Genomic DNA, 13,132 nt, shown 5'->3' with positions numbered 1-13,132 from the left:
CAACTTAAGGAGGTTCAACAACAGAAACCCCTTCGGCAAAGGATAAAATCAAACTATTAATGCAAGCAAGAAAACAACAAGGTCCTAAGCAGAAACTGTCTCAGAGTCCTCTCCCAAGCATTCAAAACAGATAGTCAAAGGTCTCACTCCCCTAAGAGGCCCCCTCAACGGGAGATCTAGCCATATGGGACTCCTTCCCTGAACCCCAGCTCACACCTCCACATGTCCCCCAAGGCCTTCCCTTCCCAGGGAAGTTCCTCTCCCACAAAGGGATGGAGATAAAACCTCCCCAGACTCCCCCCCACTGTCTCTCTTCCCGTCTTTCCTGAAATAAGGTGGGTGTTCTCTCTGTCTCAACCTCTCCCTGCCCCTATCTCCACACATACCTCCTCCTTCCTTCCATCTTTCAATTCTGTTTTATTTCACACTCTCCAGTCCTTTTCTTTTACTCTCTCCTTGCTCTTCCATGCAGAGCTTGTTTGTTTGTTCCAGGCTTCTCTATCTTCTCTCCCTAAATTGCCCAGCTTTCCAAAGTCCCGTAGCCTGCCCAGCAGTGCCAGAGACCCGTACAGCAGCTCTCTTCAGCAGCCAGGGCCTGCCATTTATTTCACTGATCTGCCCCTTTCCTTCCCCATGGAGGCTCTCCCACCTATATAAAATGAACTCCCTATCCCGAGAAAAAGCATGGTCTCAGAACTTCTGTCTCAAACCCTAACAGAAACTACCTTTTATTTAAACCCACCAAAACACCAGGCGCTTTATACCCTTGCCTCTAATTCTTACAACCTTGAAAAGGCATTTTCCCAATGAGGACATGATTAAAGAGCTTAAGTGATCTAAGGCTATACAACCATCAAGCTTAATATATAGGATCTGAATCTATTATTATACACTGAAAAAATTATAGCTGTACATGTTTATGGAGTATAAAATGATTGCTATAGTTTGGAAAAGTATCCCCCAGAAGCCCATGAATTAAAAGCTTGCTCACCAGGCTTCTGGGCTACTGACAGCTAGTGAAACCTTAGTAGGTGGAACCTAGTGGAATGAAGCTATAAGTGGGGCATGCTTTTTGTGTTAGCTCTCTCTGTGACAAATTGTGTGTGTGTGTGTGTGTGTGTGTGTGTATGTATGTATGTATGTATAGGTATATATATATATATATATATATATATATATATATATATATGTATGTATAGGTATACACACACACACACACACACATATATATATATAATTCTGTAAGGGGGAAAGGTTCATTTTGGCCCAAGGATTCAGAGAGGTCAGGCTATAGTGGCTTCTTTGTGTCTGTAGCAAGGCAGAAACATAATGGTAAAGGGCATGACAGGACAGGCAAGACAGGGGACAGCTGTCCATCTCTGAGCATCCAGGTAGCTGATGTGGGCCAGGGATCAGATCCCTGGTAAGTCCTTTAAAGGCATGCATGCCCCCACTGACCTATTTTCTTCAATGAGCTCTTCCTCATAAAATTCCCACCATCTCCCAATCATGCCACCATCTGGGGATCATGTCTTTAATGAAAACACCTTTGGGAGATATTCCACATCTAGAAAATTATATATAAAATTATTATATATATATAACCAGATCATATATATATGGACAATGTAGCCATGCTGTTCCCACTCTATCACACTGAGATGAAGAAGAGAAATTATGTTGGAAAGCAGATGGCATAAAATAAGCACTAGTAACTCTGAATGTCCTGGTAGCCAAGGAAAGAGAAAGATGCTGAGATATAATGTCTCCCATTGGCCTTTAAAAGAATCATGTGCTGGGTATAATGGTGCATGCCTTTAATCCTAGCATTTGGGAGGCAGAGGTAGGAGCATCACCATGAGTTTGAGGCCAGCCTGAGACTACATACTGAATTCCAGGTCAGCCTAGGCAAGAGGGTGACCCTGCCTTGAAAAACAAAAAAGAAGAAGAAGAAAAATCACATAAACATGGTGGGAACATGAAAAGGTAAACATCTGTCTAGCTTTAACCTGGGGGGGGGGGGGAAATAGGTCAGGCAAATCTTAAAGAATTCTAAAAAAAAAAAAGAGAGAGAGACACGACACTGGAAGAGATGAGCAACAATGGGTTGAGTGTTTTCAGTCCTTTGACTTTTCAGTAGTACCCTAGAATCTCAGGTTCCAGCACACTTAACATTTTAAAAATACTTTTAGGGGCTGAAGTGATGACAGGGTGCTTGCCTGCAAAACCTAAAGATCAATGTTCAACTCTCCAGATCCCACATAAGCCAGACACACAAGGTGATGCAAGCATGCAAGATCACCCATGCACCTAAGGTGACACACATGACTGGAGTTCAATTACAGTGGCTAGAGACCCTGATATGCCACTTCATTCTCTCTCTCTCTCATAAAAAAATGACAATGCTTTAAAATACTTTTGTTTTTTAATTAGCATAAAATATTGGGTTTCAATATGCATTTTTAAACATAATTTGTTTTCATTAATTCTCCTTCCTCCTCTCCTCACTCTTGTACTCTTAGCCCCTAGTAGTCTTTATTCTGTTTTTAAGTCACAAGTGTTCCATTACTCTCCTCCACTTTCTCAACATCTCTTTTCCCTTCTCATTGTCTCTTTCCTAGTTTGATGTCCTATATCCCATAATTATATACCAAGGAAGGCCTTGCCCTCCACCAGCTGCTGGAAGGTAACCTCTGAACCCTTTGGACATCTGCATAATAAGGCCATCTTTGTACTTCTGAGACCTAGAGCCGCAACCAGTTATTTCGTGCAACAATGTGCCTTGTGGTAAATTGCTGTTTGTATGCTTGAGGCCATGGGCCATGCTTTGTTAGCTTGACCCCTATAGAGGCTGAGGACTGAGCAGCTAAGGCCACTCATGTGGGCACTCTGTGCTTATGTGACTGACCACCAGTCAAAACTCTGAATAGGTGAGCTCCACTGGTTGGCAATGCTTCATGCATGTTGTCCCATTTCATTGCTGGGAGAATTAAATTGTCTATACAACTCCACTGGGGAAAGGGCATTAAGTGGGCTTGTCATAACTCTCCTGGACACACCTATGCATCTTTTTCCTTTGCTGCCTTCACCCGTGTCTTTTTGCTGTCATAAACTACAACCACAAGTATAACAGCTTTTCTGGGTCTTGTGAGTCATCAGTCGTGAGTGTGGGACTCCTGGCATGAGGCATCAACGGACATCATTCCCTCTTCTGATTTCCTTTTCTCCCCTACCCAACTCCAGTACTGAGGTAGGCAGCAAGCTCTCACAGCTGAGCATTTTATTTTCTCACCTCAGACCTCACTTACACCTGTATTATGACCGAGCTTTGTCTATATTCCTAAGTTCTATTCTTAGATCTCAAATCACTTGACATATAGCTTCTAGTTCTCTAAATGGCGAAGAGCTGTGCTGTGTGATTTGTTTTTCCCCACGGCACAAATGAGAACCCCGAGCTGCAGGTGTGACAGATTTTCTGGGCCTCACAGTCTTGTCCACACCATGCTGAAGAGTAACAGAGCTGGCCTTGCTGGTTATTGCTTCAAGTCCCCAACTCCTCGACTCTTGTTAAGACCACCTGATTAAATTATGGCTATACTGAGAAAGATGACATTGAAAATGAGCCAACTCCAATGCTTCATGCTACTCCTTGCTCTCTGGAGAATATGCTTTCAGTCAGATGCTATCCTTGCCTATTGCATTAGCATTGAGTTATGAGGATAAAAATATCCCACCTCTGTCACTGACAAGTTACCCTCTACACTGAACTTCCAGAGTCATCTTTTCTTGGGTAATTTTGTCAGTGACATGTTTGTTTGTCAGCAAGGCAAAACCAGCACAAAACCAGGGTGACCTGGCCTCTCTGTTCTGCCCAAAGCACCAATAAAATTTCTAGGTCTGCTTTGATTTCAGAATTTGTATTGTGGGTAATGATGATATATTCACTTTTGGAACAGATTTGATTCTCAAAGATGAGACTGGTTCTGGCATTTAAAGAAGGGAAAATCATTTTGATCTATTGTAGACAGGCTTCTTCTGATATGGATGTCATCAATAGAACACTTAGATGAGCACCAAGATGCCATTTCTGCCCTGACAACCAGCATATACCGATGAATTAGTGGAATCTGCAATGCAGACGTGCTGGGTGGTGGGACATGGAAAAAGCCACTTGAGGAGATTAGACTTCAAGTTAGATGAATTCCATTCACGCTTTATTATGCCCAGTGTTAGTGGCATGCAGAGGACACAATCAGGTTCAAGCAAATGATTACGGTGCTGGCACTGAGGTAATCTGAAGAGACAATTACAGCCCAGGAAGGCAGCTTCTGCAGGGCAATCAGGATCTGACAGGGGATAACTGACATAGCCCCCTGCTGAGCCAGTGAGGAACAGGCAGGCTCTAGTGTAATTAAAAATGCCAGGCAGTGAAGGAGGGGAGCTGATTGAAGTAGCTACTAGTAGCTCAATCTCTGCTCCATTTGAACAGACCAGATTCTCCCTCTGGTTTGAACTATCCTGTAAAAGATTTTGTGTGTATGTACAGGTGATTAAATATGTATAACACAAAATTCACCGTTCCAGCCATTTTTAATTGTGCATTTCAGTGGCAAAGTATGTTCACATTATCCTGCAACTTTCACCACTATAGATCCCAAACTATTTCAACATCCTCAGCAGGTACTCCGTACACATCATAGGCCACTCTGCCTTCCTAAAAGCCTGTAACTATTAGCACGTCTGTCTCTGTGAACTTGGTTCATGAAAGTAGACTGACACTATCTGTTCTTTTGTGCCTGCTTACTTAGCACAATCTTGACTGGCTTTGCCCACCTGTTAGTTTTTGTCACTGGGACAAAATACCTGATAAAATCAAGCCAATGTTTTGGATCCTTGTTTCAAAGATTTGGGGCCATAATTGGAAAGCAGGGAGAATGAGCCCAAAGAAGGTTCTGAAGAAAGGATGCAGTCTTCAAAGGAATGCTCCAGGATTTATGTCCTCCAACTAGACCCCATATTCTAATAACTCATTCAGCTATGAACTCATCAATGGTTAATGCATTGGTGGGGTCTGTAACCTTATGATCCAATAACTTTCCCAACAGCACCAGCATCTGGGACCAAACTTTAACATAGGAGGCTTCAGGAGAGATAATTCATAACCAAACCATATCAACTTGAAATTTATATATCAGCACATATCAGAACTTCATTCTTTTAAAAAACTGAGTGGTATTCCTTTTTATATACATGTCACATTGAATTATTTATTCTGATAGGCATTTGAATTGTTTCCACCCTTCGTTATCATCAGTAATACTAATATGAACATGTATGCAAGCTCCTGCTTCCCATTACTTTAAATGTATATGGAGAGGTGGAAAGTGCTAGATCCAGTAGTAGTTCTATGTCTAATTATTTTATTAACTACTATACCCTATATAAATGAGAATTTTCAAAGTGTGGAAAACCTCATAGATGTTTCACAGATAAGACAGGAGTCAATTGCGTATGGTTGTACATACCTATAATCCCAGCACGTGGGAGGTAGAATCAGGAGGATGAGAAGTTCAAGGTCATCCTCAGCTACATTGTAAGTTCAAAGCTCACATGGGCTACATGAGACCTTATCTCAAAAGCAAAATTGAAAGGAAAAGGTAGGAGTCATTCCTCCCAAGAAAGGTAGGAATTGCAGTCACCTTCTAGTTGCTGGCACAAAGCACCTGACCAAAAGCATCTGATGGGATGAAAGTTGTTTATTTGGCATATAGACTTGAGGGGAAGCTCCAGTGATAGCAGGGGAAAATATAGCATGAGCAGAAGCAGGACATCACCTCTGCCATGGCAGGTGGAAAATAGCAGCAGAAGAATGAGCCAAACACTGGCAAGGGGGAGCTGGCTATATCACCCGTAAACACAACCCCAACAATATACCTCCTCTAGCAAGGCTTTAATTCCAAAATTATCACCAGCTGGGGACCTAGCATTCAGCACATATGAGTTCTTGGGGACACCTGGATCAAACCACCACATTAGGTAACTCAGCTTATGGGGAGATAGCCAGGTTAGGGGACACCAAAACCAAGCTGAGACTCACTGTGACTGAGTGCCCAAGGGGAGGCTCCTGGTGCTTCATCACATTGTTACGAACAGCTCTCCTGACTGCATTTCAGATCACGATTCAACACTTGAATGAGTGTGGGGAAATGAGAAAATGTACCTGGTGTTCTCGTTAGATAAATTCAAGGTTCAGATCTACATCATTTTCCCTCTCTTTTTTAAAAATGTCTTTTTTGAAAAACTATTTATTTATTTATTTGCAAGCAGAGAGAGATAGAAATAAGACAGACACACAGACAGAAAGAAAGAATGGGCCCACCTGGGCCTCCAGCCATTGCAAATGAACTCCAGATACATATGCCACTTTGTACATCTAGCTTTATGTGGGTACTGGGGAATCAAACCTGGGTCCTTCGGCTTTGTAGGCAAGTACTTTAACTGCTGAGTCATCTCTCCAGCCCCAGCATGTCTTGTCAGACAGGTCTACTAGCAACAAATTGCCTCAATTGTTTCTTTATTTCTTTTCCACATTCAAGACATAATTTCATGGAGTATAGAACTCTGGGCTATGTTTTTCTCAGCACTATAAATATTTCACTCTTCCCATTTTCTGCATGACCTCTGAGCAGTCAGATGTAATTTTTATCTTTGTTCTTGTGCTGGTGAATTTCCTCCCCTTTAGTTTCTTTCATGATTTTTTATTCCTGATTTTCTGTATTTGGAATAGGATATTTCTATGTATACACCTGTTCCCCCCCCCCACCTCTTATTTGGTATCTTATTTTATTGCTTCAGATAATTTTTCTGTTCCTTTCTTTCTTCTCCTCTGATTATTTCAGTATATGTAGTTAGGCCTCTTATAGTTGTTCACAGCCTTTGGATAATCTGTCCATTGCTATGCAGTTTTAGATGTCTCTAGTAATATATCCCCCAGGCCTGATGTTTCTTACTGGGCTGTGTATCACCTACTAATAAGCCCATCAAAGCCCATCCAAAGCATTCACCCTGTCATTGTTCTTGTAGACTTGCTTGGTAGTAAGAGCAGTAAATCCTAGGGCTACTTTCCTAAAAATGTTTAAGTGCACAATACATTACTGCTAACTACAGGTTGCATGCTCTTCAGCAGATCTCTAGATTTTCCATTTAGCAAAGACTTTGTGCTTAATAATTAATTGTCCATTTATTTCCTCACCAGTCCCCAACAGACTCTAGTTCTAGAGAACATATATAAGTAGAATCATGCAGCAGTTGTCACTGTGTTTCTCTTTTTTTTTCTAGAAGGGCTTTTTAATGTTTTCTTGCTGCCTTATAAATATCATGGAAAAATTGCAAAGTTTATAGAGTCTAGAACTGACCAACATGAGATTGGGAGTTGTAGCACTTACCTCCTCATTGCTGGAACAAAATACTCAGACAGAAGCACCACATGGGAGGAAAAGATTTATTTCAATCTTATACTTTCGAGGGGAAATTTAGTTATGTTAGGAAAAAGCATGGCATAGCAGAATATGGACATCACACCTTGTTATGTCAGTTGGCAGGTAGCAGCAAGAATGAGCTACCTAGTGAACAACCAGTAGGGCTGGACTAATAAATCTCAAAATCCACCTCAGTGACACACCTCCTTTAGCAAGGCTCCACCTCCCAAAGGCTCTAGCAGCTAGGGATTGAGTATGAGGCTTAATCACAAACACGTGAGGCTATAGGGACATTTCATTTCAACAACCACAGAGGCAGTGCTGATAGGCAACATAGTCCTGTGACTCCGGGCTCCATTGGTGAGGAAGGTAAGGTACCTACACAGGGTCTTTGGTCCAGAGCCACAATAGTGTCTCAGGGAATCTTTCAGGACTTGGAGGCAGAGTGGCCCACACTGGCCATCACCCCACTACCCTCAGCTGGTAGGGGTCTGTATTATAATTTTGTAATGTAATTTAATTTCTCTCTTTCTCCCCTCAGCCTCCCACTAGCTAGATGAGATCAAGAAATGGATCAACTTCTTCCAAGAATACCCTCAGTCTCAGGCCTCAGCTTCTACTTATGTTCCTGGTAGAGTGATAGTAGCTAAGCAAATGTGTTTTAGATCTGGAATATTTTTTTTGTTCTTTCTTAGAATTTCCATCAACCTGCTTATATTGACTGTTTGTTCTTGTATACTGTCCATGCATTAAAGGCCTTCCTATTAATTACTATTGTCTTGCATTCTTATTTTATTCACTTCAACATCCAGAACTATGGTTTTGCTTTTCAGCATGCATTGTCATTTACTTCTCAGCAGCCAAACATGATATACTTAGTAAAATTATCTGATATGAATAAGCTTGTGAATGATGCAGTGGTGAGGCATGAGACAAGAGGTATTCTACAATCATACAATTATGTCAGTTTCTTCCTGAGCCTGTGCTGTGAATAAGAACTTCCCCAGTGTTATTATGCACCTCTAAACCCCTTGAAGTGGAACAGGATTGATGATGCACTGCAGTTGGGTGTTTCCCTTCTCCCAGGGCAGTTAGGTTCTGGTAAAACCCCGTACACTAGGCTCCAGTTCAATAATTTCTCTTGAGGGTAGCCTATAAAAACAAAATGTCCTCATGCATATCAAGATGGTTCCTTTTCACTGCTTCCTACTTGAAGTTCCAGCGGCATATTTTTCTTATGTTTGCTACATATACCTCATTTATGATGAGGTTTTCAAGAGTTGTGGGGTTTTATTGTTTTTTTTTAATTTTCGGGTTAAAAATGTGTAAGAAAATAGTAGGAAGCAAGATGTTAAGGAGCATATAGACACAAGTATATTTTATAATATTTTCATAAAATTTAATAAATATGCATAAGAAAAATCTGTATTTATTCTTGGAAATTATTTGCTATACAACTTTTAGCAACTGACTTCCTTTGTGGTCTCTTATACTTCTAGAAATGATTGACATATTTCAAATTCTACCTGACATAATAATGATAGTGTCTTAACAGTTTGCCTTCCACTGTTATTAAAAAGGACACTACTTCTCTGAGCATTTTGTGTATTAAAAAGAAACATGTTTGGCTCTATGAAGCTCAGATCTAGTTATGGCTGTAAAAGACTTCATAGGTGTTGAAGCAAAAACCACTCCTGTCCTCTTGTATACGTGTGCCCACGAGCATTCAGTGTCATTTCCTCATGATGATTTTCCACTAGAGAAAGGGTTTTGTCAGGAATGTTAACGCACCCCATCTCTAACAACACCCAACCCCCTAAATTCAGATCAAGTCTTGAATTTAGGTACTAGACTCATTAGCTCAACTTGTGAGTTTCCTCTCCTTCCAGAACATGGCATTTGGGAGCTTCTTTGACTCATTGAATTCAGTGTTGCCATTTAGCTTGCTTTTATCAATGAACTACGAATGGTACTGACTTAAGAATGGGGAAGGTAATTTCTTACAGATGCTAGACAGGTAAAAAAAAAAAAGTTTGTGTACTTCAGCTTCAGAAGAGCCCCTTATAGCCAGCTGTCACTATGTCCCTCTCCCATCCTGAAGTATCCCTAGTCTATTTTGAGACTGAACAATATTCTCAGAAAGCAATTTTGGGGCATTCACCTTTGCCTTAGAAGTAATCAAAAAAAAACTGTGCTCTTTAATAGCCAGTGGAGTGCAATTGCCAGTTCCGTGTTACCCATGTACTCACATTTAAAAGATCATCAAGAAATACTTACCTCTGAAAATCTAGTTTTTCAATTGAAAAGTTAAATACGTCTCACTTACTATCTTTTGCAGAGTATCTGGAATGATTTTAAAAGTAGATTCTATGATCTCCTTTAAAATAGAAGAAAGTAAGTGTTTAATGAGCAAAGGTTTGCTGACAGAGCAGTTACCACATTCAACAGCTTGGGCACATTCATTTGCTAAGGAATGAGATGAAGAGTTTGAAAAGACCTATAATGAAGTGGCAGCTTGATTTGTGTAGAGGATGATATCTCTGCTCCATCTTAATTCAATTTATTAATATGCCCAAATAATATAGAGTTGGCAATTAAGCATGATAGAAACCCAAACAGTGCCATCTTTTGGAGGATGCTTAAACCTGACACTCTGCACAGACAAACCTACCTGTATCAGGCTGTGTACTCACTACCCACAAGCACCCATCAGAGATGCAGTAAGACCTTGTTTTAGCCTTAGTAAATTTTCAGGGCATAAAAGCTTTTGCTGGCACTATGGGCATGCTGCGAGTCACCATGCCTAAAAATAGTGTGTAGTTTGCACTTACCTGGACCAGCACACTCAGATTGGCTTTTGAACATCTCTAAGGAAATGTCACTCTGTTCATGTGCTTATTTGCTTTTTAGAGCACCTGAGGACATTGTTTTTTTTTCCCCCAATTTAATTTTCTTTCTAAATCTAGGATGAAATGTATCTGACTCAGATATCAGGTGTCAAAAAGCAGGTGGAGGGATAGATGTCAAATATAAAAATAGAAATGCTATTGCTATTCTGCTCATAACTATTCTCATAACTGAAGTGAGGAAATAGACAAGATAAGCCTATATCACCAAAACTCATTTTCTCTTGAATACTGCATATGAGTTCAGTGTTAGGCAACCTACAAAAGATGACCTGAACATAAAGATGGAAGTATTTTCAAAGAAAAGCCCCAGACTACCATTCTCTTCTAGCATTTAATAGCCACTTAGCATCATACTAAGAACTAAACATGCTATCATCCTAAGGCTTCTAAAATTATTGAGACAATCATTTCTTAAAGACCTGGTGGGAGGAAAATGTGACAAACGATTATTTTAGAGGGGTGAAGCATATAAAATTTAAATGGAGATGATTTTGAGGATAATCATGAGGAGGAGAAGGAGGAGGATATTAATATTTACTGAGCATTTACCACGCGTGGGGCACAGTTTAAACATGGCACATGGGTAAACTTATTTAACCTTCATGAAAATTTAATAAAGTACCTTCCTTCATCACTATCATTGTACAGAAAGGGAAACTGAGTCAGAGAGAGGTCTAAAATATTCCAAAGCACATAGCCAGCGACCACTTACTAGAAAAATATCATGTCATAGAAAATTTAAAATAATGATTTGTCATTATGCAAATATAATGGGCCCAGAGTAGAATAAGGACATGAACGTCACATTCCCTGCATCATTCATTCATACACAAACATGGACCTTCTCTAGGTCAGGTGCCATGTCAGAGCTGAGGCTTGAGTGAACATATTCTACCATTGTGCAGCTTGCCTTTGAGTGGAGCAGATCGCAAACTACAATGTCTCCTGACAAAAAACATACAGGTCAGGAGTGTTCAGGGACATGCTGCCAGGCTCAAATGCATGTGAGATGAAGTAATTGACTCCAATGCTTTGAGTCTGATAAGGAATACAGACGAATTTGTCATGAAAATATGTCATGACTTGTGCTGTGGGAGAGGTGCGCACAGAATGACTGGTGTCACAGTGGTCTCCCAGCTAGGCTGGGATGCAGCTTTTGAAAGAGGCTTTACACAGTACGTTGTCTTCACGAAAAATTGTAGCATTGAATAGGCAATGTAGAAAAGCATAAACACAGATAACATAACTTCAGAGGCGAGCAAAGTAACCAAAGGCAGCTCCACGGAGTGAGGTCTTAGGATATATGCAAGGAAAAGGCTAAAAATAGGTCTAGAAGTTTGGTCAGAAGTCAAATCACACCAGACCCCTGAGTCCTGAGATGGAACTGTTGTTTAACCCCCAGGGACCACACGTACCCACTGACAGGAGAGTCTGTGATGGGAAAAGACAGGACGCATTCCATTTTCTACCAAGAACATTCCCAACAATGATGCAGAACATGGGCTGAAGGCTCAGGGTGAAGGCAGAGGCCTAAGTGTGGACAGTGTCACAGCAATCAGGGAAAAGATAAGGATCTTAGGGAAAAGGACCACCCTTTACAGGGCTCTTCAGGAAAGGTGGTGTTGGCTTACTGGGTTTTTTGAGGAAGGGTGTGGTTAAGGAAAACAGGAAGCTGTGCTGGTCATTTCCCTTTGTCTGCAAAGGCTAGGTGGAGTAATTCACAAGAGAACACACAAGGAGGACAGATGGAGGTCTTAGAGTCTATAAAGATCTCAGGACATTCAGCAATGCCAAAGCTCACTATTCCATCAAATTTGTGATAATTCCTATTCCCTCAAGGTATTGGAAAATATGGACTGGAGAGATTGCTCTGTGGTTAAAAGCACTTGCCTGCAAAGCCTATGGCCAAGGTTTAATTCCTCAGTACCTACATAAAGCCAGATGCACAAAGGAGTGCATGCATTTGAGTTTGTTTATAGTGGCAAGAGTCCCCGGTGTGTGCTCTCTCTCTCTATCTCTCATTTTCTCTCTCTGTACCTCCCTCCCTGCCTCTATCCTTTCTTCCCTTCCTCCTTGCAAATAAATAAAAGTATCTTAAAAGATATTTGCAAATATTATGGCCCCAACCTGTTTCACTACATCTACCATGGCCATCTACCGCTGAACCTTTTCTGGGTAACCCCTCCTCAAATATCAAGTATCACCTGTCATAGTCCAGACCACCCTATCCTTCATGGCCCTGGGCAAGATGAGGCTCCTGCCACATGCCCTCCTCGATCCAGCCCTCTCCCAGCTGCATTATTGTTTCTTTCGACTTGTACCTCAAATTCAACAATAATTTCTGTCTGGATTCTTTACTACACCGTCCCTGCCCCATGGCACACCCTCCAGGAATACTCACATGCCTGTAGGGATATCTCTCTGACCTATAGATATAAGGGTACCAACCTCTAAAGAGGAATCTGAAATTAGAACTATGAACTTGGGTGTCATCGACTGGCAGAACTAATTTTCTTTCAGTTGAGGATCCCTTAGCCTTAGAAGAGGAAAATATTTTTCAACATCATCTTGAGAAGCAATTCTCCAAAGAAACACCATATTTTTATATGCCCAAGGGATCTTACATGTGTTTTCTTTGGCATTGTCATCACAAGGAAAGCAGTTAGTGGTTTGCATTTATTTTTCTCCCCTCTGACTCCCTCTCTCCCTCTCTCTCCGCCCATCACTGGTTTCTTTTCAGTTGAA

Source organism: Jaculus jaculus, chromosome 3 (genome assembly GCF_020740685.1).
Source record: "Jaculus jaculus isolate mJacJac1 chromosome 3, mJacJac1.mat.Y.cur, whole genome shotgun sequence".
In the NCBI taxonomy this organism is placed as follows: domain Eukaryota; kingdom Metazoa; phylum Chordata; class Mammalia; order Rodentia; family Dipodidae; genus Jaculus; species Jaculus jaculus.
The sequence above is the reverse complement of the archived record's forward strand: the minus strand, read 5'-3'. Positions refer to the sequence as shown.